Raw genomic sequence first — 24,215 nt, 5'->3', positions numbered from 1 at the left:
GCTCTGCCAGAACAGAGGTGGCTTGTGCCCATCTTCTAGTACTTGCTCAGGTCCACCAGCTTTTTTCCCCCCTAATTTAGAAATCATGCCAACCAGTAACACATTGTGTGTAAACCAAATTGCCTGTCCTTCCTGGGCCCCTTTAAAAATACTGGAGAACTGCTTTTAATGCCTCTGTTTATTTTGGTACAGCATCCAGACTGCTGGAAGTATGTTTATAGCACAGTCTAACAAGCTGAGGCTCCTCTCTAAGATTTCAGTGCCTCATGGCTGGATAGGAAAAGCTGGTGCACTCTAAATATGTATTTGTGTCAGACTCTGGCTTGCAGTAATAGTTAATGCAACCTAAGCTAAGTTTGAGCAGCAGTTTTTCCTTACCACATGAGAGAGTGTTCTGTGTTACTGTGATGCTCCCTAGTCAGACTTATCAACACCTATGGTTGTGAACATCACCAGTTGCATTAGGTCATCTGTATTTAAGCTGGATGACTTGATAAGAAACTATTTTAATTTGCTGTCTACCTGTGCAGCACAGATTCCAGGTTAACTTTGAAATCTGGTTAGTGTTTTAGATGCAAGAAATACAAATGTATGAAAATAATGTTATTTACATTGAACTGAAGTTATAATTCTGCTGTAAGTTCCTGGAGCAAATATAAGTGAGAGATGAGCTGCTCTTTACTGTGCTGACGGGCTTTCAATCCACTTTAATGCAGTGGGTTTAATCTCCTATTCTTCACACTTTCTTTCCCAAAGGAAGCCCCTTTAGGTTGATGCACAAACACTTCATTAACTGGAAGACAGTTTTGGAAATATTTTATTTCTGATAGAAATATCTTCCACACAGGGAGAAAGATTGAAACATAAAATAAATTATAATTTTTTTTGAAACATAAGAATTATTCTCAACGTTGAACAGATAATCCCACAAGAGTGCAAGATTGGAGTTGTTTAAATCAAACTTGCTGCTTAAAGTCACAATTTGTTTCCAAATGGTTTAAAAGCCAGTTTGCCACATCTGCTCTCCCTGCCCATGTGAATATCCTCCTGCCCCAGTTACTCATGGCTGGCAAGGAGTTGGTGCTCACTATCACTTTTTTGTCCAGGCTCAGACCACTGAACTTGTCAACTCTTTCTCACAGCCTGGATGATACAGAAGAGTGATCATCCTTTTCCCTTGCTCTCCCAAATCTTAAAGCCACTGCAAAAGCTTTGCTGCAGCTGATAGTTCACTGACATAGAGTATGGAGAATTTTGCTTCAGTGCCTGTTGGAAGGAACCAAACTTTTCCAGAGTGCCTCTGAAAAGTGCCTCTCTTGTGTTCACTTTTAAAATATCATGCAGTCCCAAAGCTAATATTAGCAATGAGCTTCAAAGGCTGACTGGAGAAGAAAATTGATTTGGAGTATAGAATACTTCTTCTGTCAGTGTTTTGGCCAGCCTTGTGTACTATGGGCAGTAGTTAAATCTTCCTGAATTTCGAAAGAATGTAGGCATTTAAATGATTTACAGGTTATTAAAAACATTGTTATCATACTATGACAGCATTTTAATGAATTACTTTTAAAAATTACAACTGGAGCTAATACCTGCTGGAATAGGAGCTCCTTCGGTATGTAGCAGAGTTGTTGCCAGGAATATATTGAATATTTGAAGCCCAAATTGTATGTAGTGAGCCTAGCTGGCTCATTCAAGAAGTTATTAGCAAAGCATAAAAATCCTCCTGTAGCAATTTCATCCTGGGCTTTCGAAGAACATTCCTGTTCCTTATTGACAGAGTGAAGACTGTTTAAGCAGTCTGGGGGTTTGGGGAGGAATGTCCTTATGTGTGCTGTAACAACCCACTGTCTGTCTGGGGGTTTACAGTGCTCAGCTGTGTGCTGCAAAGTGCTCATCTTCCTCACCATGCTCCTTCCCCTTTCCTGAGCTGAAACTGCTCAGAGAGCCTCAGCTCCTCTGAGGCACAGCCCTAGCTGGCACCTGCAGCACCTGCTGAAAGGAAGGACAATATTGCTTAGGGATGACTCACAGGAACCTTAAACCTACTCTGTTACAAGCAGGAATTGCAGCTTCCTGAGGCAGACAAACATGATCCCTGTGTACCAAGTTCCAGTGCAGGCTTCTGGCCTTTTCTGAGCACTTGGCAGTGCCCCAACCCTGTTCTCTCATTCTGGGGTGCACTGGATTATCCCTGTTTCACCTGAGTGGGTTTTGCTTAAGCAGGTGAGGCCCAAATGAATACATTTTGGTGAAGAGTGACTGGGAACCAATGGGTGTTTAATCTGTGCTTTTTCAACAGTGCTGCTCCTCACAACAGTGGGTTTTGCTGTTTTACAGGACAAACCTGACAGGAGAGATAAGAGAGTGAGAGGTAAAGTGAATCTGAGTGCTTTGGTCACTGTTCTGGATTTTTATTTAGCATTGGCAGTTTCAGAAAGGTACTCAGGGGCTGGCAGGGAGATTTTGCTCCACAGGAATGAGGCATGAGAGACCTTCCTTTGAAGTCTTTGGGCAGGAAGAAAGCAAGTCTATCCTGCTGCCTCCTGTTTTGTTTCTGGGGTGAAATGTGATCCAGAGTGACCAGAGACAGGTGGGCAGTGTCAGAGGTCCAAAAGAAGAGGCTAATAAAAAGTCAGATCCTAAGGCTTAAACGTTTTTCACACACATGCCAAGCTTTATAAAAAGCCTGTCATTCATTAGCTATTTTAAAACACATTAGAAAAATGAAGTGACTCTCATGTGCCTGTTGGTGACTTTAATTCTTTCTGTATACAAGCAATTTCATTGATTTAAGGTAGTACAAAAGAGTATTTGAAATTTTAGTGGAACTGATGTGTCTCTTTGTGTCATACTGAAAGAATTATGAATACTTGGATGAGCAAATAATGCAAAGAACTGAAGTTGTCATGGTATTTAACACAAGAAAGGAGACCTAGTTACAATATGGGTTTTTTGCATACCTGGTCTGTCACTGAACAGCAAATATGTAAAGAACAAATTAATATTTTTTTTGCTCATTTTCTTTCAGCTGCAAAAAAAAAAAAGTTATAAACTGCATGACAGTGATTACCAGTTTCATTCCTGTAGCTGTGTGAACAATTAATCTTTGTAAGTGGGTGCTAGCATGGATGGAGAGGAGAGCAGAACTGGAAATTGTGTCGTAATTTGCAGCTTCTTCGATCACTGGTGTGTACTGTATGATTTTTATATTCTAGTTACAAAACTTGAAAATGCAAGTTCTCAAAAAGTTATGTTCTTAATGAAAAATGCAATTCACTTGCTGGAAGTTTGTCTGTCCTTTTTATCTCCTCTGTGGTGAAAGGGAGTAAGTACTTGGCCTTGATAAACTCTTGTGCCAAGTGTTCTTTTGAAAACAAAAAAGATTTTATGGCCCATAGTTATTTTCAGCATAGCCTTGTTTGGAAAGCAAACAGAACTTCAGATTAAGTAATTCCTCTCCACAGATTAAAGACATGTGGGTTTTCTTCTCCCCTGTATATTGCCTACTTGTTCAGTGCTTCAGCTTGTACTAAACTCTTCAGAGCCAGGATGCCTTTGGGCTAATTAATGAAAATGGTTTTCATTGATTGCTGTGGAAAGAAAAGAACTAACTGGTTTAATTAACTCAAGACTATGCATATCTAGAAGAGTGACTATTGATCTGCATGTGTTTAATTAAAATAAAGGACTTGCAATTTTCTGCAGACCTTGTCGCCTCACTCTTTGAGTAGGACTTCAGAGTCTAGGTGTGCCCTTTCACAGCAGCTCCATTTGCAGACCCTCAGACTGCAGCAGCTGGGACTGGCACCTGGGCATGAGGGAGCAGAGTACACAGCTCCAGAGAACCACAGCAGTGTGAAGTGACACTGAAATTTCTGCTCTTTGTCCTCTCATTTGAGCAGCAAGCTTGTCTGGAAATGAGATGAGTAAAGCTGTAGGAAGCCACTGTTTGTGCTATGTACTACTTGTAAAATAGAACACTTTCAGAGGGGGAACCCTTCTGTCTGACATTCCCAGGTTGCTCATAGGTTAATGAGACGGGAGATCCAAGGTATTATTTAATGTCTCTTTTTAGAGTTTTTTAGCTTCTGTATTTTTTTAGCTCTGACAAAGTAGTGCAGATCATTTATCCAAATCAGAGCTTTCTGTGTTGCCACCAAGGCTTGCATTGGATCAAAAACTGCCCAGCTTTCTACTGCTGGACTAAAAATAGTTGTAAATGTAGTCCTCTTAAAAGCAAGTACTTTCAGATGCTTCTTAAGCCCTTGGTCAGTATTCCCTGTCTCTAAAACTTGTTTTCCTGGCTTCCATCTGGAAAGCTTCCAAAAGTAAGGAAACTGAACAAATAAAATATGTAGGCTGTGATTCTAACTTTGCTGGCCACTTCGGGTACTATGTGAATAGGGGGGAAAACATGGGAAAGCAAGACTTCAAGCAGTGAAATGGATTCTGACATGAGTGGAAGACAGAAGCAACCAGTGGAATTACTAAAAGCTGTGATCATTTTTGGGACATTGTGTATGATTGCAGAAAGGGACTTACCCTGTGGTGCTTCTGAAAAAGTTACCATACACCCTATGGTGTGTCCCTTTACACCCCGTGTGTGCCAGCACTGATGGTAGCTTTCATCGGGTGTGCTGTTGTGGTTCAGTTCCTGTGTAGCCAATAGCAGAGAGGGTTGGTTCTATGCTCTTTCTGCTGTTGTATCAATTTTTGTGTAACTGTGCCCTTAGCCTCCCTTGTGCATGAAATCACTGCTTTAAAATTTAAATTGCAGGTTTCAGTGTCCCTTAATCGTAAATATCCCCAAGACTTGCACTATGAGACCTTAGGTTTAGTTCTGTGAAATTTGCCATTTGGGTGAAGAAATGCACTTTACACCGAGGGGTTAGCTTAGGCTAAACCAGAATGATTTAAAAAAAAAAAAAAAAAGTTTTGCCTGTCAGAATCTTCAAGTTCAGCAAGACTAAACCTTAGTGGCTTGAAATGTGACAACAGGATTGCTTTTTGTGTTTGGACTTTTCTGCCTCTACAAGAGCAGTGGGGTTTATGTTCACGGGCAGAGTGCTACAGTCTCTTGATGTTCACCCTCACAGGGCATGACCTAGTGCCTAGGGCCTCTGCCCTGCCCTGCGGAGGCAGCTCTGCTCACTGAGGAGGAGACGTGGGACTCTTTGCCCAGGCCTTGGATCCTGCAAGCAGCAGACATGAGGGCAGAAGCAGATGTTTAGAAATAGTCCTGTGTTTTCTCTGTGCTTCTAAGGTGGGCAGTCAGGGAGCTGGGCAGGGGAAGGCAAAGAGCCTGTGAGCACCTGGGTGAGCTGGTTTCGGTCATCTCACAGTGACTGCAGCCTTGGTTTGTTTGCAGAGCAGTGTCATCTTGAACTTCTAGCTCTGAGCAATACTAAATTCATGTTATGTTGGCAGTGCCCTTTTCACTGTCTGCCAAATGCCAAGGTCCCTGAAAAGTCAGGTTCTGGGGGACACACAGCATTTTGGGTTCCCATTTGCAAAATCCAGCTGAGATGGAGAGATGATAACTCCTGGGGTGTTAAAATGATAAATGCTGATGTTAGCAAAACACTCACATGAAGTTAATTATAACAGAACATCCCAGAAGGAGAACAATTCTATATTGAGTACAGAATGTGCACGGCTTGCAGCGAGTATGGCCTGAGGCCACATGTTGGCGGGGTACAGTGATCCTGAACAGTACCTGCTCAGCCAGCATGCAGAGCAGCAGCAGCCCTCTAGGGAGTACAGGCAATAAAGAGATTAAATTTGGCCCTCATGTTACATGCAAGTGGCTTTAAAGATTCATGGACAGTTTTATTCTAGCAGTCCAATTTTCTGAGCACTTGCCTTTATGCCAGTGTTATCATTCTAATGTATTTTAAAAATATGATGGTGAATATGAACTTAAAGTGTCAAGTTGCAAAAAGAAGTGTTGGGCTCGGGGCTGGGTTTTTTTCTCACTCAATTATTAGTCTGAGGAAGGTGAGAAATCCAATATTGTATCTATGAAGTGGAAAAGTTTAAAGGTTGTAAATAACTTGGGTTCCCTTGGATTGATCTGGATTTTTTCAATGCATTTTTCTTTATTGTCAAAATCATCACAGCGATCTTGGTGCAAGTAAAAGATGTTACTGCATGCAGAAATATTCAGAAAAATGCTTGCTTCCCCAGGAATTACAGTAAAGTCTATTAATCTTAGCCTACAGTCTATTTTTACAAATAGAATTATGGGTTTCAGTTTGTTGTGGTCACATTTCTGCAAGATCTTGGATGCTTCCATCTCTCACTTCTAAAAAGGGATCGTATGATGTATTAAGCAGTATCATAAATATATGTCTTATATTTTAAGAACAAAACCTTAGGCCTCCTTGCATTCTCTGTGATGTTTAATATTTCACCAGTTTGACTCTTTTGCAATCCTTTATGACTTTACAAGTTGTGGTTTTATGGATTAGAGTTCAAAAACTGGTGGATTTTTTATAACTTGAAATAGATTGGGTGAAAGTAATTATGATTCTTTGAAATAATTACAAGCATGGCAACTATTTGAGGCAGAGTAACTGGGATTTCATATTATTACAGGCAAAGCTATTCAATCAAATAAATCAGTCCCTGATGGGAAGGGGAAAAGGAGTAATCACCATGTTTTTGTGGCACAATAAAACAAGGAAGATAATTGTGTCCTAGAAGTCCTACTGCACAGATTTAAGATACCTTTTTTCCTCTAATACTTTTAAGGATTAGGGAAAAAGAAAAAGCCAAACTCTATGTCTCTCAGGCTTCGAGATAAGCATAAATAATTTCTTGTCTAAATGCAATTCCCGACGTTCTCTAAAAATCTTCAGAATTGTTTTTAGAATAAAAAATGTAGTGTGTATGAGAAGACTAATCAGGCTAAAAATCTGGTAACATTTTGGGTTCCATGAAATTCCAATCTTTAAAAATTGCTAAGAAAGGAACTTTATTCCCACAGGGATCAAACTGGGGTTAGCAGCAGCAGTGGGAAGGGTGGACAGGAGTAGAATGGGAGGACTTGGCTGCTGGGAAAGTGGTTACAATTCCAGACTGGAATAGTATAATCAAAAATTTCTTTATTCTATAGCAAGAAAGAAACTTGGGAAGAAAAGAAATCAAACTGATCTATATTTAGACTTCTTTATATCCTAATGTTTTTTGGTTTGCTTTATGAGAATTGTGGGTTTCTGTCTGTATTGACAGCTGTCGCCTCCGTGTCTCCTGGCTGCTTGAGCAACCAACCATCTTCTTAAAGCTTGTTCATTTCCCAGAGGGCAGAAGAAAATGTTTGGACCATTTATTTTGAAAGATAATTATTGCTCTAAGCAACTGCTTAAAATTGACACTATTACATTGATTTGAGTGTAAACATATGAAAAATGTTTTGATACTGAAAAAGAGTATTTAGACTGAGAACGTCTGTTGTGAAACAGTCACAAGTTTTAAATCACTGTTGCTCTAATAGGAGTCTTGTTTCTTTTCTCTGTAGGATTATGGGTAAAGAGTTCAAATTTTTATTGTTAGAACTCGAGCTAGAGGAATAGTTCAGGGAAGGATAATTCTACCATGGGATGACTTTTCTTGGAAAGAAAACTTCCAGAATGAAGCACAGTATTCTGTAAGATGCCAAGGCACCTATTCCATAGTTGTGGGATTTTTCAGTTCAACTCTTGTGTGTCAGGAGTTTGCTGTTATCTAAATTTCGTATAAACTTTAAACCTGGTTTGGCTTTAGCAAAAAAAAAATCATAATGAGCTTTGGTCAATGTCAAGATGATCTCTGATACCAAATTAAGCATTGCTTTGACTTCAGGAGGGTTTGTAATAGTTTTGTGTGTTTATTGCTTGTCCTCCTCCCTCTCATGTAATTTGTTTGTTGAAATGTAAAAGCCCAGTAAGTGTTGAATCATCCCACCAGAAAAAAAAAACCTATTCTAACCTATTTTGACAGGGGAAGAGGAGAAAAAAGGAAAAAAAAGTCTGCACAGTCTACACAGAGGAAAAGGATTTTTTTTTTTTTTTTTTTTGGCAAACTTTGCAAATGGAAATGATGCATATAGATCCTTCTGTCTGCTTCCTTGTCTTTCCATGCTGGGTAGTGTATGTGTAGAGTTGTTTTAAAGTTCAGCACTGTTTAACCCTCCCTGCCCCCCGATATGCTTTTTTTCATTAAGTAATAACTTAACAACAGGATACAATGAGGCTGTCCAGTCTGGCCACACCTAATGTGTGCTGGGACACACTGACTTCATTCACGGGTAGGTGTGGTGGTTATTAGACAGTTTGTCACCGCACCCTGGAGTGTTTTATTGCAAACATAAAGTGGTTCAGCTAAAGGAAACATCCCTTTTTCTAGCGGAAACAAATGGCAACTTTCTACCTCTAAAAGAACTCATTCCAGGAATGTGTAGTGTAAAAATTTAACAGCCTGGAATAATCATTGAATTTGTACCAAATATACAAAGAATTGCGTGGCTTTTGCCATTGAGTAACAGCATACTGCAATATTTTAAAGTAATTATCTTGGTTTGTATGCTTCCAAATTTTCATCAGATCTTTTGTAGAATGGCTGAAAGGAGGGCTTACACTTCTTTTCTTCGTCTGGCATGCAGAAAGGCTCATTTTATTGTGTGAACTTCTTTGTGGGCAATCCAGAAGGGAAACTGCAGTGCTTTAGAAGTGGAAATATTTACTTTTTGGCTGGTAGGTTGTTCATGACACAGAGCAACATTGGAGGGTAAAAACAAATAGAGCTCATGTGTATTTCTGGTGAATATCAATGCTAATTGGGTTTTGAGCATCAGTTCAGTTTACAACACTCTTTTGCTTGCTATTAAAAGAAGCTTCTAACTTAATCAGAAATGATAAAAAGAAGCCGTTGTGCCTTGCAGAGCAACAGAAATGCCACTGATGAATGACCAGTCTGAGGTATTTTTAAATTCAGGCTTGCTGGAGGGAACTGAACTTGGAGTCACTTCCAAGTAATTAAATTAGAAGGAAAGACTTCTTTAAAAATAGTGTAAGGGATGAACCATATTAAGATGTGCTAGTTTCTTACTGTGAATGCAGCTATGCTATTGAAATTATTTCCCTGGGTTATAACTAGGGGAATTGCTTAATACTAACCAGCTGGAGGTGTAATTTCCTGTAAAAGTAGGAAAGGACAGAAAATCTAGTTTAAAGCTGATTTGTGACCTTGAGGAAAACAAGATGAAACAAATGACAGAATTTCAGGAAGTGATGAGCTGCTCATGCCAAGCACGTGGCCACCCACAGGAGATATTTTCCTCTGTCTTTTACTCTGTGCTTCATCCTGTCTTGTTGTAAGCCAATGCTGAGGCTCCAGAGCAGTGCAGGGTTGCTGGGCAGGAAGAGCTTCAGTCTCCCTAAAGCAAACTTGCTGATCTCTGCCTGAACTGAGTTTGAAGCATGGTAGTCAGGTAGTTGGGGATAGAGGCACAACTAATAAAATTAAGTGAACTTGTTAGTCCAGTGCTTGTAAAGAGGAAGGAGTGGGGAATGACACTGTCTTACAAAGCTGAGCTGTGATGATGGTCATCCTTGAAAATATTGTGTCTTTGTAATAATTTTCAGAAGGGGCTAACAGCTTTGATGGCAGGGAAATCTTTCATTTCATTTATTGCTGTTGTCAAAAATCTACTTTTGTTGATGCTAAGCTGAAATATCCTTTCCCAAGTCCTTACATCTATAGTCTCCTTTCCCAAAAACATTTACACTGAAGAGAGAACATGCTAAACTGGACCGTCATGCTGTTTGTCACAGATCAGTCCCATTTCCTCATTTTTGCTAATAAAATGAGATGTAGAAGCCAAATATGTTTGCCATGCACATTTGGCATTTTGAAGAGGCTATTTTTGTTCTGAGTGGAGGAGTATTAAGAAATCGTGATGGAAAATGTAGAGAGGCAGCAACAGTGCAACTGCTTGAGGCTCAGTAGTAGCATCTATGTGCTGTTGATTTCTCTTCATTTATCTACATACTACTGTGGTCACCACCATTTTAAAGCCTCCCTTTTCCTTGCAGTTAGTTTTTCCCTGCTGCCAAGCTATTTCATGTGTCCCTGTCAATGGGAAATCCCTTTTCCTATGCAGGGAATGTAAAAGAAGCCAAGATATCCTCCCCTTTCTTGCAGCCATGCGGTGATGTCCAGCTCCTGGGCTGCACTTCTTCCATCAAAGGAAGGAAGTCTCCTTCTCTGTGTGAGTCTGCCAGGCAGAGTCTGGGGAGGAGCACAGCAGAGGATCCTGAGAGGCATTCCCCTGGCCAGTTTTCTTTTCAGGAATCTTGAGGCTGGAGGAACTAAGCAAAAGATGCTTACATACACCTGGAAGATAAGATTTCTTGGGCGCTGTGTAGTATGATTGACATTTTTTTAATGCTGGAGATCCTGTAATGCCTGAGTTTTGGACAGTTTGATCAAAAAATGGACTCTTGGCAAAGGTGGCTGTCTCCACATCAAGTGTTTGGGCTGCCTTCTTGTAAATCACAGACATTTCCTGAGCTACCAGCATTTAGGATAATTCCTATTTTTCCCTTCACTTTTTATTTTTATTTTCTTTTTTAAAATCACTTTGTACATCTTATTTCTCCATAAGTGTAAAAATATTGTCTGGAGAGCAATAAACAAATTAGGAGCTTCTCTGTGCTTGTATACAATAAGGTAGGAAATGAACCTCCTAAATGTGTGTGCAGGTGTGACCATAAAAATGCTAGAATGCTATTGTTCATTGGAAATGAGTTATTCTGGTGAAAACCCTGGAGTACTGGAGTGGTTTGGAACCAAGAAAAAGCTGAACTTGGCAGGGCTGTGCTTTACAGACCCTATAGCCCCCCCTGCCCCTTCTCTGGCTTGTTTCTCATCTGTGGGTTACTGATGAAGCTTTTTTTCCCCTTGAGTTACTGAAAGTGGTGTGGGCCAGAGAGCTCATCTTTCCTCTCCACTTGTGAATTTGCCTTATTAGGAGGTAGTCAGACAATTTTGTACAAGTTTGTGACTAACTTTGGACTCCTTTTTGTAATGCTTTTGTCCATAGAAACAATTAAACAATTCCTCAGTCACAAAAGAAGGAGAAAGACAGACATGCTGTTTTCTTTAAGTCCCTTCCAGTGTGTCCCTAATAAAGGGCTTGATCAAAGCATTTTGCATTGCTGTTACACAGCCTAATTGTGGAAAACGTCTGATTCCCCCTCAAAAGTTGGCAAAAGCAGGCTGGCAGCTTCTCCCATTTAGACTTAAGGATTCTTTAGAAGACACTTCTGCAGGACATGATTAATTTTGCTTACAGATCCAGCTGCCAGATTTTTTCACCTTGCATCTTTCGATGGGAGAGCTTTGAACTGGTTTTCATACCTGCACAAATTGTGCAGGTGAGAAACTCTCTTTTTGAAGCTAAGACTGAATATTTTGTCCAAGGGAACAAGAGCTTTATAGCAAGAGCAGTTTCTCTGGCAGAGCTGTAGAAATAAGACAGCTTAGCAGCACTTTTTCTTTTTTTTTTTTTTTTAAGTATGCTTTATAAAACATTTTCTGGAGGGAAACTTCACATCAGCAGTGATTTATCTTCCTCTAGGGGAAGGACTAGAAGCAGTGAAATATTTTGCTGTTTAATATCCAGTGGAAGAAATGGCTTCACTCTCATACTAGTGATGTTGTGTTAGTATCACTGAAGTCATATACCTCTGTGCCAGCCAGTCCTCTGGGCAAAGTTCATTGTGGGTTCTTATGGAAGCTAAACAGTGTTTTCTCTTTTGGGAGGATATTCTGTCTAGTCTTTGGCACTTCACTTTGTATTGGAAACATAACAGTTCCTTCCTAGTGCACACATGTTTTACAGTAATATCCTATTATTTAGGTATGGAGCACAAGAATGTGTTTGCAGGAAAAGGCCCTGCTTTAGTAGGGCTGTAAATTAAGTGTAAAGGTGCATTATGGGGAGGCTGCTTTTTCAAGATTTCTAACAGACCGTAGTTGTAAAGCTTTCTAAACAAATAAAAAGAAAGCCACTCTATATAAGTGGAGCCTTTTGTCCAAGTTACAGCTTGGAGAAATGGTTCATTGGGATACTAATTTTAAAGGATTTTTACAATTCTAAGTTTTCAAAAATTTGATTTGTATGAATAAGTTCTTATTTATTGCTTCAATTTAATGGCAACAATACAGTCAATATGCTTATAATAGTCTCAAATAACAGATAAACAAAGATTTTTTTGTGTATTCCCAAGCTATAGTGAGGGCACACCAATGAAATCAGCCAACAATTGCCTTCATTGATGCTTTTTCAGAAAGAACTTTGAGAATTTAGAAGCTGTCTGCCCTTACCAAGGAAAGTATGTATTTTGAAAGCTCTTGCTGAGCTTTGATCAACAAATGGTGAGTTTGCTTTTGGCCCAATTAAAGATCTGATCCAAAGCCTACTGAATTTAAGTGGAGTTATTCCAATCATTTTGAAAGAGTTCTGGATCTGGCCCATATTTTTAGTAAAGAAATGATGAAGGGTGGTGCCTCAGCATCTGTCAGTTCTTTCTAGCAAGGCCACATCTGGGTTCTTTTGTAGTTTGCTTCTGCTTTATCTTAGACTTCAGTTCCACTCCTGTGGGCCAGGAGCCCAAGCTTCTGTTGTTTTTTATACTCATGTCTTTCCCCTCTTCTTGAACACCCATCATGAAGCAAGCAGGACAAAGTACCGGTGTAAAAACCTTAAGATCTTCCAGACTTTGCATGTTTTGGCTTTCTTTATGTGTTTTTCTTACATTTGTTTTTGCCAACATCTCCCTCCTGTGTCTCTCACATACTTGCTGTTTTTCTGAGATACCGGAGGAGCGTTTCTAACAAAGAACAGCATAGATGTAACTACAAAACTGGCAATATATTCCCTTGCTGGAAAAAAAGCTATGAAATGGTCTGCCCAGATAGGATGTTAATGGAATGATTTTTCCTTTTCCATTGTATCAGATTGTTTTGCAAGTATATTGTAAGTGGGAGGATGTGTTTGGGACGTGTTTTAGGAAACTGTTTTCTTATCTGTGTAGGTCTGACTGACCAGGCCAATTTCATATTCTTGGTAGTTTCTTTGCAGTCAAGTAGGTTTGGGTACGAATTAGTGCATGTTTTCAATGTACATCTGAAAATTACAATTTCATAAGGTTTGAGTTGTATCAGAGGCAATGCTGGAACACTGGTGTATATTCTCACACATGTCGTAACTATTTAAACAGTCTTGGGTGTAAAATTAGCTTACAGATGTGTTGGACTGGGAAATCAAGAGCTGCTGATGCCTCACTCTTCTGGCAGCCCTTGTGATCACTGTGCTTATATAATGCTCTTTGAGGGAGACACTGTTGCATAAACACCTCTTCATTGCCTTACTGAAGGTTACTGCTTTTGAGCCACTCGTTCTTAGTACCCTGCTCAGGAGTCTATTAGGCAGGATTAAGATATGGCTTTGTACATTTGCTGTTCAGATGCTGGGATGTTTGGAGGAATCAGGTGGGAAGGAAGGGGACAGAATGCAGAAAAGATCAGAAAATAGCTGCAGGGAGAAATTACTGCAAATTCATAACTGTCAAAAACTGTCAAAACCTTTAAATAGCTTGCTGGGCCAATAAGGCATCAGTAGAAATGCATTGCTGCAGAGCTCACTTCCAGGCAGCCTCAGTATTACTGAAGAATGAGGAGTAATCCTGTCTCTCATGTCTCTCTGTGACTTAAAAAAGATTGCTGGATCCATTGGTTGAGGTCTAAATGGGCTGTGAATAGGACCCTGTTTCTTGTGGCAATGTTTCTGGAATTAAAACACTTAAGAAAATGTCATTTTGGATGCCTTTTGGCTTCCTGGGACTTCTTAAGATGCTTCAGTAAAGGTTTGAGGCAATTGGGTTGGGAGTCAGGAAAATGAACTTACCTCTATAGTGGTTTCAATGGTTTATACAGCATTAACATACATACATACATACATATATAAATAAAATGTATATACATACACACATATATATGTCAATAAAAACACCCACAATAGAATTAGGACAATTATACTTTGTTCGGAAGAGTCAGTAGTACAATTTGTTCCTCATCCTGTGCAGTTTCAAACCCATCAAGCAGGACCTGCATTTCTCTCTACTTTGTTTTTTCATTGCTGTGTTTGATCCAGCACAGTTTGTTGTTCCCTCCTTCTGCTGCACCTAAATGTTTTTTTTAAATAATTTGTGTATGAGGGATGTGTGAGTGAAAGCCATGTCCAAACAGGAGATAATGTTTTGAACTTTTCAGGTGTTGGACTAGTACATTGAAACTACTCCAGGATTTTGTTTGGATTGGAAAAGGAAACTGTGGGGTTTTTTGCTCTTAGTAATAAAATCTCCAGGGTGAATTTTGATGGCTGAGGTCTGTTTTTCTGAGTTTAAGCATTCAGCCTGCGTAACTGAGATTTTTGCCAAGGCAACTGGAGCTACTGTGTTGATCCTATGGAAAATTTTAAAGTGAGGGTGTACCAGAGTGTTACAGGTGTGTTCAGGGGCTCATCCTTTTAATGTACAGTTTGACTTTAGTCCAGAGGGGTACAAGAAGATGTGGGTGTCTGGACAATATGCTGGATAAGAAACTTGACTGAAAAAACTCTAACATGATAATGATATTACTGGACATAGATAGTAATTGTTTTTAATATTTTTATTTTGGATTGTGCTACAAATTACTTGTTCTTTATGAGTGGAGCTAATTGGATCACTAAATGAGAAGGATACAGAGAGAAAAGAGGAGTAACTAGCAATACCCAAGTTGGCATGTGCTGTGGACTTGCTGTCTGGTTGAGGAAAGGAATGGATTCCATTGAATGGATATGCACAAAGCTGTCTATCAGTGGCTGGGAGCTGGTTAACTGCTAATCCTGCAGCTGCATGCTGCGGGCTCTAAAGCTGCAGGCTTTGCTTGGCAAGCAGATTTTGAAAAGAATAAGACTCTTCTTGTGTCCTTGAGGATGGACACATGCTCTTTATCATGGCTATTCTGTACCAAGACTGGGAAATCAATATTGAAGGAGGAGAAAGAAATTTGAGCAGACTTGAACTTGTAGTGGAGGTGTAGAAACTCTACCCGTGTAAAAGAAAGATTAGAGGACAGCGTGCACCTGAAGCAGGTGTGTTCTTGGGGGTGTTCTTGGTCAGGTAACTCAGGGCTCTCCAATCTGTCAGCACATGCAATGGCCTTGGGGTTTAATTGTGCTGTACTTGGGGAGAAGGCAGGGCTTTGGCCAGACACTCAGCAGAGCCATAGTGAGAGGTCTGGGCTGTGCTGCTGGGGGAAATCCTCTCCTGCTCAGTTCTACTCTGAAATGGGCTGCTTGTAGCTGTAGAGGGAATCATTCATAGTGAGAGGGGATCTGGGAACAAGTTAGTTTAAACTCCTAAGCCATTCTTGTCCTATCCATGAGAAAGTGGTATTCAAGCTTCTGCAACAATTGAAATTACCTATAAATAATGGGATAGAGTGGCTTAAATCAGAACATGTATTTCTATGCTGACAATGCACAGCATCTGCTTCTGCTTTAAGCAGGGACTGAAAAGACTTGGCAAAAAAAAGCCTTTGGCATCATATGCAGGGGGAGCTAATAAAAGGCTATAAATCGAGCAAATATATGGGCCTCTTCACATTGACAGTTGCCTTTGAGAAAGTAATTAAGGATGGGGATGAAATTTTAAAGAAAACACATGCACTGGGAGACTTTGAGTGGATCTCAAACAACAGAAGAGCAAAGAATGTATCAGTATTTTCTTGTGGAGTATAAAATAACCAGCCTTTAGAGGTTGAGCTGGAAGTCAGAAATTTTGCCCCAGAGTCTGCTGCCTAATTGAGGAATGGCTTAACCTATGGTATGTCTTCCATTTCTGATGAATCTTTGAAGTGAACTGTGTTGCTGGATAAAACACATGGTATTTATGTTTTGACAGCAAAACAAATAGCATGTATTCATATGCTTGGACACTAATCTTTTGAAGAGAAAAACAAAACCCAAACTCAGCCATGATAAAATCTTGGCAGCAAAGTGGACCCAGATGAACTGCATTTTGTATGCAATACAAAAAAGCTTCAGTTTTTTCTTCCCCTTCCCTGGCTGACTGGCCTTAACACTTTCCAGTAGATAGTTTGCAGTTGCTTCCACGTTATTTCACAGGCTGTAGTTATCTTTGTGCTTACATTTGATATTCTATCAGTGATAAAATTCCCCTGATGGTTTTAAGGAGAGTCCGTGAATGTGAGATGCTACAGGACAACTAAGCAATGGAATTCATTAAAGAATCACTCTTGACTGTGATTCAACTTGTTTGCAATCTGTCCTAAAACACACCAAGACTGTATAAGCTTCTACATGGGCTTTCTCAAAAGGGCATTGTTCCACCGGTAGTAATTTCAGGTGGGACTGCATTGAAAGTGGTTGTACTAGACAAAGTTATAGTTAGAGAAAAATTTGCAAGACTGATTTCTCTTTTCTGCTTTGGCAAGAGTGTTTTTATTCAGGCAATAACTGAAATAGTGTTGAGCAAATTTTAACTTCTCAGGATCAGTGGGAAGAAACGGTGATAGAGTGGGAAATGGCTCAAAGCCACCACATGTTCTTTCCTGCATATCCCTGATACAATCAGGGCTTTGAGCTGAAGTCTTGATTTCTAGAGGCAGGAGTTCTTCTAGAGGTCTTTTTCTACAGGAAAAGCTTTTCTCAGACTGCTGTGCAAGGCTGAGGACATTCCAAGAAAAAACCTGCATTAAAGGAAGGCATCAGCAATACTTGTGCTTCTTTTAAAGTCTGGGTTCCGTTTCCTTAAGTCTTTGCTGTGTTTAGCCCCATTATTTCCAGTGGGATTTAAATAGACTCTTCACTCTAACACAGGGCAGACTCGCTGGCCTTTGGTTAGCAAAAAGCAGGAGTTGAATTAATATCTTTTCTGACAGCACCTTGAGAGTTTGAATAGCCATTAGCAGTAAATGACTGGTAATTGCTCTGGCTTCCTAACCTAGCAGAGACCCTGCTGCTGTATTAATCTCCTGGCTGTGGAATGCAGCAGAAAGGTGTTAGGCTGTGAAGGCTGCCCTGTGCAAAGCTTGAACGAAATCTCAGTCAATAGCTGGGCATAACCAGCTGCTGCCTTTTGATCTGGAGAAATACAGGACTGCATTGGCTCAACAGCAGGTTATGCTCTCATTAGGTACCAAGTAGTGTTATTTCTTCATCAGATTTCTGTGGAAGTTTGCAGTTTACACTGCATAGTACTGGTCTAGGGAGAGACTTTACAGGACTCCTGTATTTTCACACAGCTCTAGCCTGGGAGCTGCCACTCCAGAGATGTTTCAAAAGGAGCTCTTTTCAAAATGTGTCTTTATTGTGGTGGCAAAGTTCTGCAGAAGAGCTCAGGAAGGTGTATTAGTGGGAAGGATTTGGGTTAGGACTGCTGACCAGCTTCCCACTGTTTCAGATCTTAGTGTTCAGGAAATGAAAGGTATGCTTTATGAGTTAGCACAACTGAAGCTGTATATAATTTTATAATGAACCATGTAATAAATGAATGAAAGGTTTTATCTACAAGGAGTGCTATACTTAAAAGAAGGGTTTTTAGTCAATTTTAGTACATTGCAACAAAGTTGTGGATGCTTTTTAAATCTGCAAGCTTCATGCAGACATCCACTTAAGCTCCATAGATCATTTGCTGGCTGGGGTGTTTTTGCTAACACATTCAAGATGGATATTTGGCAGTGTTTACTTTGAACTGCCCGCATGGCTGAAAGGCCGAGTGCTTTATTACACATCTCATACTGGGACTGCTCTCAGTGCTACCAGAGGCGTGTCAGTTTTTCTGTTGGTTAAGTTGCTAGTAAAAGTCTTGGAGCGTGTTTTGGCCAACTAGAAAGTATTTGAAAATCTCATCCAAGAAACAGAATAGTGCAATCTGTTATTTTTGTGGGATGGTGGGTGGATTTACAATGCAATTGAACAAAATAAGATCATGCATAGTCTTCTGAGTCTCTGTAGTAATTCTGCTTCCTTCAGAGCTCAGCTTCTGTTTTGTCTTTTTGTAAACCTTCTCAAACAGTACAGATTTAAACCTGTTTCTGGAATTGAAGTTATCGATTTAGATCTGGGAAAAGCTGATCCAACAGTAAATTGGTGTCAGTCACAGCCAATGTGTTCAGACCAAAGGCTCTGATTTATTTGCCTGCAGAGACCTGGACTACAGGGAATCTCAAGTGTTGCAGAGCTGAATCAGTGATACACTGGAGTCATAACGCCAAAATTACTGCTTACTTAGGTATCTGTATGTATAAATAAAGAGCTTTAAACTTTTGAAGCAGATTAGAGTGGTCTTTTAGGCCATTTTTCGGTGGTAATTATCAAGATGGCTGGGTAAGATTCCGCAGAATATTGTATGTGCATTTGGGTGATGACAAAATAAATTCTTATGGTTTCGTACTTTCTCCCCCCTCTCCCTACTCACTGGACTTGAAATCTTGAAAAGTGCTTAATAAATCCTTATTAATATCTCAGATGTTCTGAAACTTAGTCCCAAATTCTGTGCTTCAGTCTTGTGGAGTACCCACAGCATGCATCAGTTTCTCCAGAGAGAATCTGTATCTCTTTATTTCATTCCTGAAAGACTGTAAATCTGTTTCTAAATTCCATAAAATACCCAATGGGGTTTCCTTGACACTAAATATTGATCATACATGTAATTGAATATTCTATTTCTGGAGTTTATATCTGAAACAATATAGAACAGACTGCCTTAGTTTAGCATTCAAGTATTGAAAACTTGGCCTACATTTTGAAACTGCAGGCTTTATTTTCCTAATATTTCCCACAAAATAATGCAATAACTTGGGCTTCTGAAGCACGTGATATAAGGTGTGATCAGATGTGGTCTGCCTAATGTTTTCTTACTTACCCCAGCTGTTTCCTTTCAGGGACAGGACACTGGTGGACCTAATTTCTCATTCCCAAGAAGTGTGCCTGCAAAGTACAAAACTTCCTGCATTAGGTGATCTGTACCAAGTCTTTTGCCAGCAATGTCTAAATGTAAATGTAGAAACTGAGAATTTAGTGAGTCATACTAGCTGAAAGCTGAAGTTTGTTATTCTGTCAATAAAATAGGTTATGCTCAACATAAAATTAGCTTTTACCTAGGGTGCTACGGTGCCACGTTTGAAGGAAATCCTTGTGGTAATTGACTGTTGATGTTCTGAAACATTCCTCTGCTTGTACCCCTCTTAAAGCACAGGAGAGAAAGGTCTGGAAAGGGAGGCAGCATTTAGTCAGGTGGACAGAGTTTACAGGATAGACACTGAAAATTAAACCAAATATGAGAGGCAAGCACCTGAGAGATTTTCAGATGGTTTATGTGGGTCCAGTAGGTGTTAGCACATTGTCCTACTAAGCACAGCTGAGTAGTAAACCCAGTTCTTTGAGGCTTTTTCCTTCCTTCCTCCCTCCACTACAGGAAAAATCCAACCTCTTGTTGGTGGAAGTGTGGCAAATAGGAAGCATTATTTTCCCAGGAGGTGATTTACTCATGAGCAGTAAAAGTCCAAACTGTCTGAACTGCAGGTTTACCCAGATCCCAGGGTTCAGTTCAGTCCTCACTTTGATTTGTAAAGAAAAGCAGTCTCTCGTGGAGAGGTTTAGGAGACATCCTGCCTCGCATGGTCTTTCATAAGAATTGAGATGCATTTGAAATACAAAACAGATGCATTTGAAATACAAAACATTCTCTCTTCAAAGTATCTTTTCAACTATGGATAAAAGTCAGACCTGATGGGATGGATTAGCTTTATCTAGGGTGAGATTCACTCTTCAGCTTAAATACTGGTGTTCTTCTCTGGGTTTCCTGGGCTTCAAACGGAACTCAGAAGAAGGAGGATTTTTGTATAGGTGGCTGCTGATTTATTTTACCACCTCTTCAGAGCAAAGTGCCACCCTGCAAATTCAAATGGATAGAAAGTGCATGGTGAATTGATTGTAATGGGGTGTTTTTCTGCTCTCTACTCTTTCCTCTGTGCCTGTGCAATCCAACCAGGCTTGCAAGTGGTTCAGAACATGTCAGTTCCTAGATTCCATGGGGCATAAGGCAGCCAAGCAGATAGTACTTAAACCTACCCAGTGATTTGTGTCCCCACTTAAACTGAAATTCTTAGTGTCAAGCCTTTAAGCTGGAAGTTGATCAAAACCACCTTTGTTTTCATGTTAAGTTACAACGTTAGTCTTATAGAGCTAAGTTTTTTCACCCCTAAAATGCAGGTGCTATTCATATAGACATATATTTGAGTTAATTACTTCCATTTGTCATATATTGGCTAAGTCAAAAACAAAAAATAAAAGGACCTGTCCAAAGCCTTTAGGGAGCTCATTTAATGTCTCACATAAATATTGACTTACAGGAAGGGTTATCTTTTACATTAAAGGGTGAGAATAAAATAACCAATAAACCATTTTCTAGAATTGTGATTCAGTGGCCAACTAAAACAACATAAGATTTTCATGGAGTTTGATGACCTGCATCACAGGAACGAGAGATCCCAGGGGTGGGTTACATCTTTAATATGTGAGTCTGTGTTTGGTGCTGTTGGATACTGAGAGGGTAAAACAGTGAAAGAATGCAAAAGAAATATCACTAGTTCATGATCATTTGAAAATGGTCTAAAATTTTGAGGGTCTGAATTTGCCAATGTCCCTTTTAAAATATAATCATTATTTATCTTGTGCCTAATAAGAGGTAGAATATGCTAAGCAGTACATCATCCTTGCCCTAAAGAATTGTTCTATGCTCAGTGGATGTAAGACACCCAAAGAGAGCCATGAGGGTTTCATTATGAATGTAAGAGGTGCAGTAGGTGGGATTTGAAGATGCACAAAGCACTGCATGTATAACGAAAATCCATCTGATTAAGAAGCAATGCAATAAAAGTCATTAGCACCAACAGATACCAATGGTCAGAATGTGCTGGTTTAGAGGCTCCAGAGTCATGGTGACACTGACGCAGAGGGTACCAAAGTTTCAAGGTTCAGGATACAAGAGGAGTGAAAGAAAGAAACCCTTTCTTTATAGGGGGAGCAAAAGTAGCTTAGTAAGCAAAACAGCTGCCAAGAAAAGATCTGTGATCGTCTCCTGCATGCTTGACTGCAGGTTAGAGCAGCTCTGAGATTCTTTCAGAGAACAGTAATATCTCTGTATATTTTTAGCTTTCATAAATGGTGTTCAGGTGTGGTAGAACTGAAGGGGAAACAGCCAAAACAAAGAGATATTACAGACAGTTTTGAGCAATATGTAAATGGTTAAGCAGAGAGATAGACACTTAGAGAGGCTGTAAGGAACAAAGGCTTTGTAGTGGCTTGAGTGCTTTAAAACCATGGGGGGAAAGAAGCAGCTGTATGTGTGTGTTATAATTGTTTATTAAGTAGAAACTGGCTGTTTGTAGTTAGTACCTCTCAATTGAACTCTGCTTCACAAAGACCTAAAAGCCATTGGAGCTCAGAGCACATGTCCTTCTGGGAGCTGGGAGCATTAGAGAGCAGTTGGAAGAGAGTTTTGTCTGGGAGCCTGAGCAGAAGGAGGTCAGACTTATGTTAGTCCCTGTCAGTGTGATACAGCTCCAATTGCTGTCTCTGCTGCACTTTTCAAATGGATCCCATCCCTGGGCTCTGTGGCCCAGGGTTGTGCACACAGTGCTTTTCCATTTGTGGTTCCACGAACAGCCCTCTTTTTAAAGCTGAAGGCAGAGATGAGTGAATGCAGCTCCAGATGGGAACTGACAAGTTTGAAAACATGTCAGCATGTGTATATTTTTAATTTCAAAGGCATCACGCTAGCATTAGAGTTGCTTTAATTCTAGAAGTAACTCTGTAGAACTATACAATTCCTAAACATCTCTGCAGGCATGTTGGCAAAAACACAAGCTCCTGTGAGCCAATTAATCTGTAATGGAGGTGAAATATTCTTATTCTGGTCTTTTGGACTGATCAGCCACTTACTGAGGATGTTGTTGTTTGGACTTACTCTGACATTACGTACATCAGTTGCAGAGAACTGAGGAGGAAAAATTTGTTATGGATACCTAAATAATCTTGACTTTTGGAATTCAGTCCACAGAGTTCGCTGAGGTTGAATCTGAAGATTAATCTAAACAGATTCTATTAATAGTGGTGCTGCTAGGAGACTGAGCCTGAATTCTCTGTGCAACAGCTGATGTGTGCTCTGAAATATGTTTGGTGTTGGTGCTTGAGATGTAGATTTGGAGGTGGGAAAGATTCTTAATGCAAGCTTTCCTCACATGGGGATTATTTTATTTCCTAGTTGACTCTACAAAATGACATTGCCCTCCAAGGCCATTTTTTTGCCAGCAGGAATGCTTGAAGGGAATGGAGGGTGTGCCTCCATTTTTGATAATGGAAGTCAACATATTGGACTACTTACAACTGCTTTTCACTTCCACTGTGCAAGACTGACACAATAAACAGCAGCTCTGGAGGTCATATCTGCTGTGCCTTGTGTGTTGGCAGGAAGGCAGTGAAAGGCAAGATTGAGTGCTCAGTGTCTGTGGGTATTTGAGACCTTTAGGAATGCCAAAATGTGGGTTAGAGTGAAGTATCTAAACAAATAGACATCAGGGTTCATACTCCCCTCCACACCTACACCTGACTTGCTGAGCTGTAAGCTAAAGTGGAATCTGATTCCTACACAACTTCTCTCCTGAGCTGGAAAATATTTGGTAAAATAATTGTTAAATAGTGTCCTATTTCACAACAGAAAGAAGGATTTTTTAAAAAAAATTTGCATACCTAGAAAAATGGCTGATGCTGCTTCATCATGGCCTTCGCTAACAATGATTTTTGTTTCTTTGATGCAGTTTGTCAATGTCTCTGTATTACTGCTCGTGTGCCATAAATCTTAGAACAGCGACCTGTTACAGTAACTAGTACAAAATGTCTGCAGGCTTAATCAGTGTCTCATCAACTACTTTCATCTCAGTGAAAAGAATAGAAGAAAAGAACAGAAAGCCTCTGCTGTAGTGATAACCTGAGGTCCTGAGGCTGCCATTGCTTTCTGAGCTCCTTGCACAGTTTCCTTCATAAGGAGACCCATTTCCAGAGCACAGCTTTGTTTCAGGTGTGTGGAGAGCCTGGAGGTGCTTGGTTAGTGGCCCCTGGCAATTGACCCTGGAGGCCTTTGCCTTTTCTGCTGGGATCATTTTATTGTCTTCCTGCCTGTGAACAATGAGCTTTCAGTTCTGACAGTTAGTGAGATTAGATGTTATATAAATGGCCCTTATATAAAATGCAACAGAATGGTAAAATCGCCTAATTAGTAATACAGAAAGCAGACTACATAATTGCATAAGAAATGAAAACTACAGATGTGAATACCTGGGCATGCTGTGTGGTCTTATTGTAGGAAGCCTAGTTATGGTTTCTGTTTTTTTTATTGAAAATTGTTTCTTGAGCAAATTCTAATTATCTAACTCTGCAGAAGAAATTAAACCAAAATTGACCTTACAAGATAATAGAAACTACTAATATACAGTTAGGCCAGGTTTGAAATGGCTTACTAAGGGCAAGTTATGTCCAGGTGGGTGCTCTCTGATGGTAAAAACTAACCTGCCAGAGGTCTGGTGCTGAAAACCACTGGATGTTACAGTTAGAGCTTGCATGCTGCTGGGATGATTCAGATATTGGTATTTCCCAGCTTTGCAGATATCTGCAAATGTTACATTCCTAGTTTCTGATTTTAAAAGATATTTCTATTGAGCAACTCCTTATCTCTCCTTACTATTTTTGATATTCCAACCAAAGATGCCCAGATTAAATCTGAATACTGTATAAGGCTATTTACTCTATTTTGACTTCTTCCTAAGGAAATGCCAGGATTTTGCAATTGCTCTGTCAGCTGAATAATTTCTGAATTCATTGGTCAGTTTTCACGTTTGAGAAGAAAGCTGGAAGCCTGGAAGAACATTGCTCTTTCTGAAATGGAAGGGTGACACAAGTGATCGTTTCTGCTCAGGAGGCAGCGGCAGCATTTAGCTGTTGCCCATCATTTGGCAGGAGCTGAGCAGTGAGTTGGCCAGTGTGGACAGGTCATCTTTACTTAGATTTTTCTTTTTATATATGAACTATCTACACATATATCTCT

General features: G+C 39.9%; 1 protein-coding gene across 4 annotated transcripts in view; it reads left to right on the top strand.

The window, feature by feature from the left end:
• The window catches only part of ZDHHC8 (zinc finger DHHC-type palmitoyltransferase 8), a 117,729-nt gene that overhangs the window by 21,646 nt on the left and 71,868 nt on the right, over positions 1 to 24,215 (top strand). The window lies entirely within an intron of this gene.

Source organism: Anomalospiza imberbis, chromosome 18 (genome assembly GCF_031753505.1).
Source record: "Anomalospiza imberbis isolate Cuckoo-Finch-1a 21T00152 chromosome 18, ASM3175350v1, whole genome shotgun sequence".
Lineage (NCBI taxonomy): Eukaryota > Metazoa > Chordata > Aves > Passeriformes > Viduidae > Anomalospiza > Anomalospiza imberbis.
Note: the sequence above shows the minus strand (reverse complement) of the source record. Positions and strands in the feature narration are given on the sequence as shown.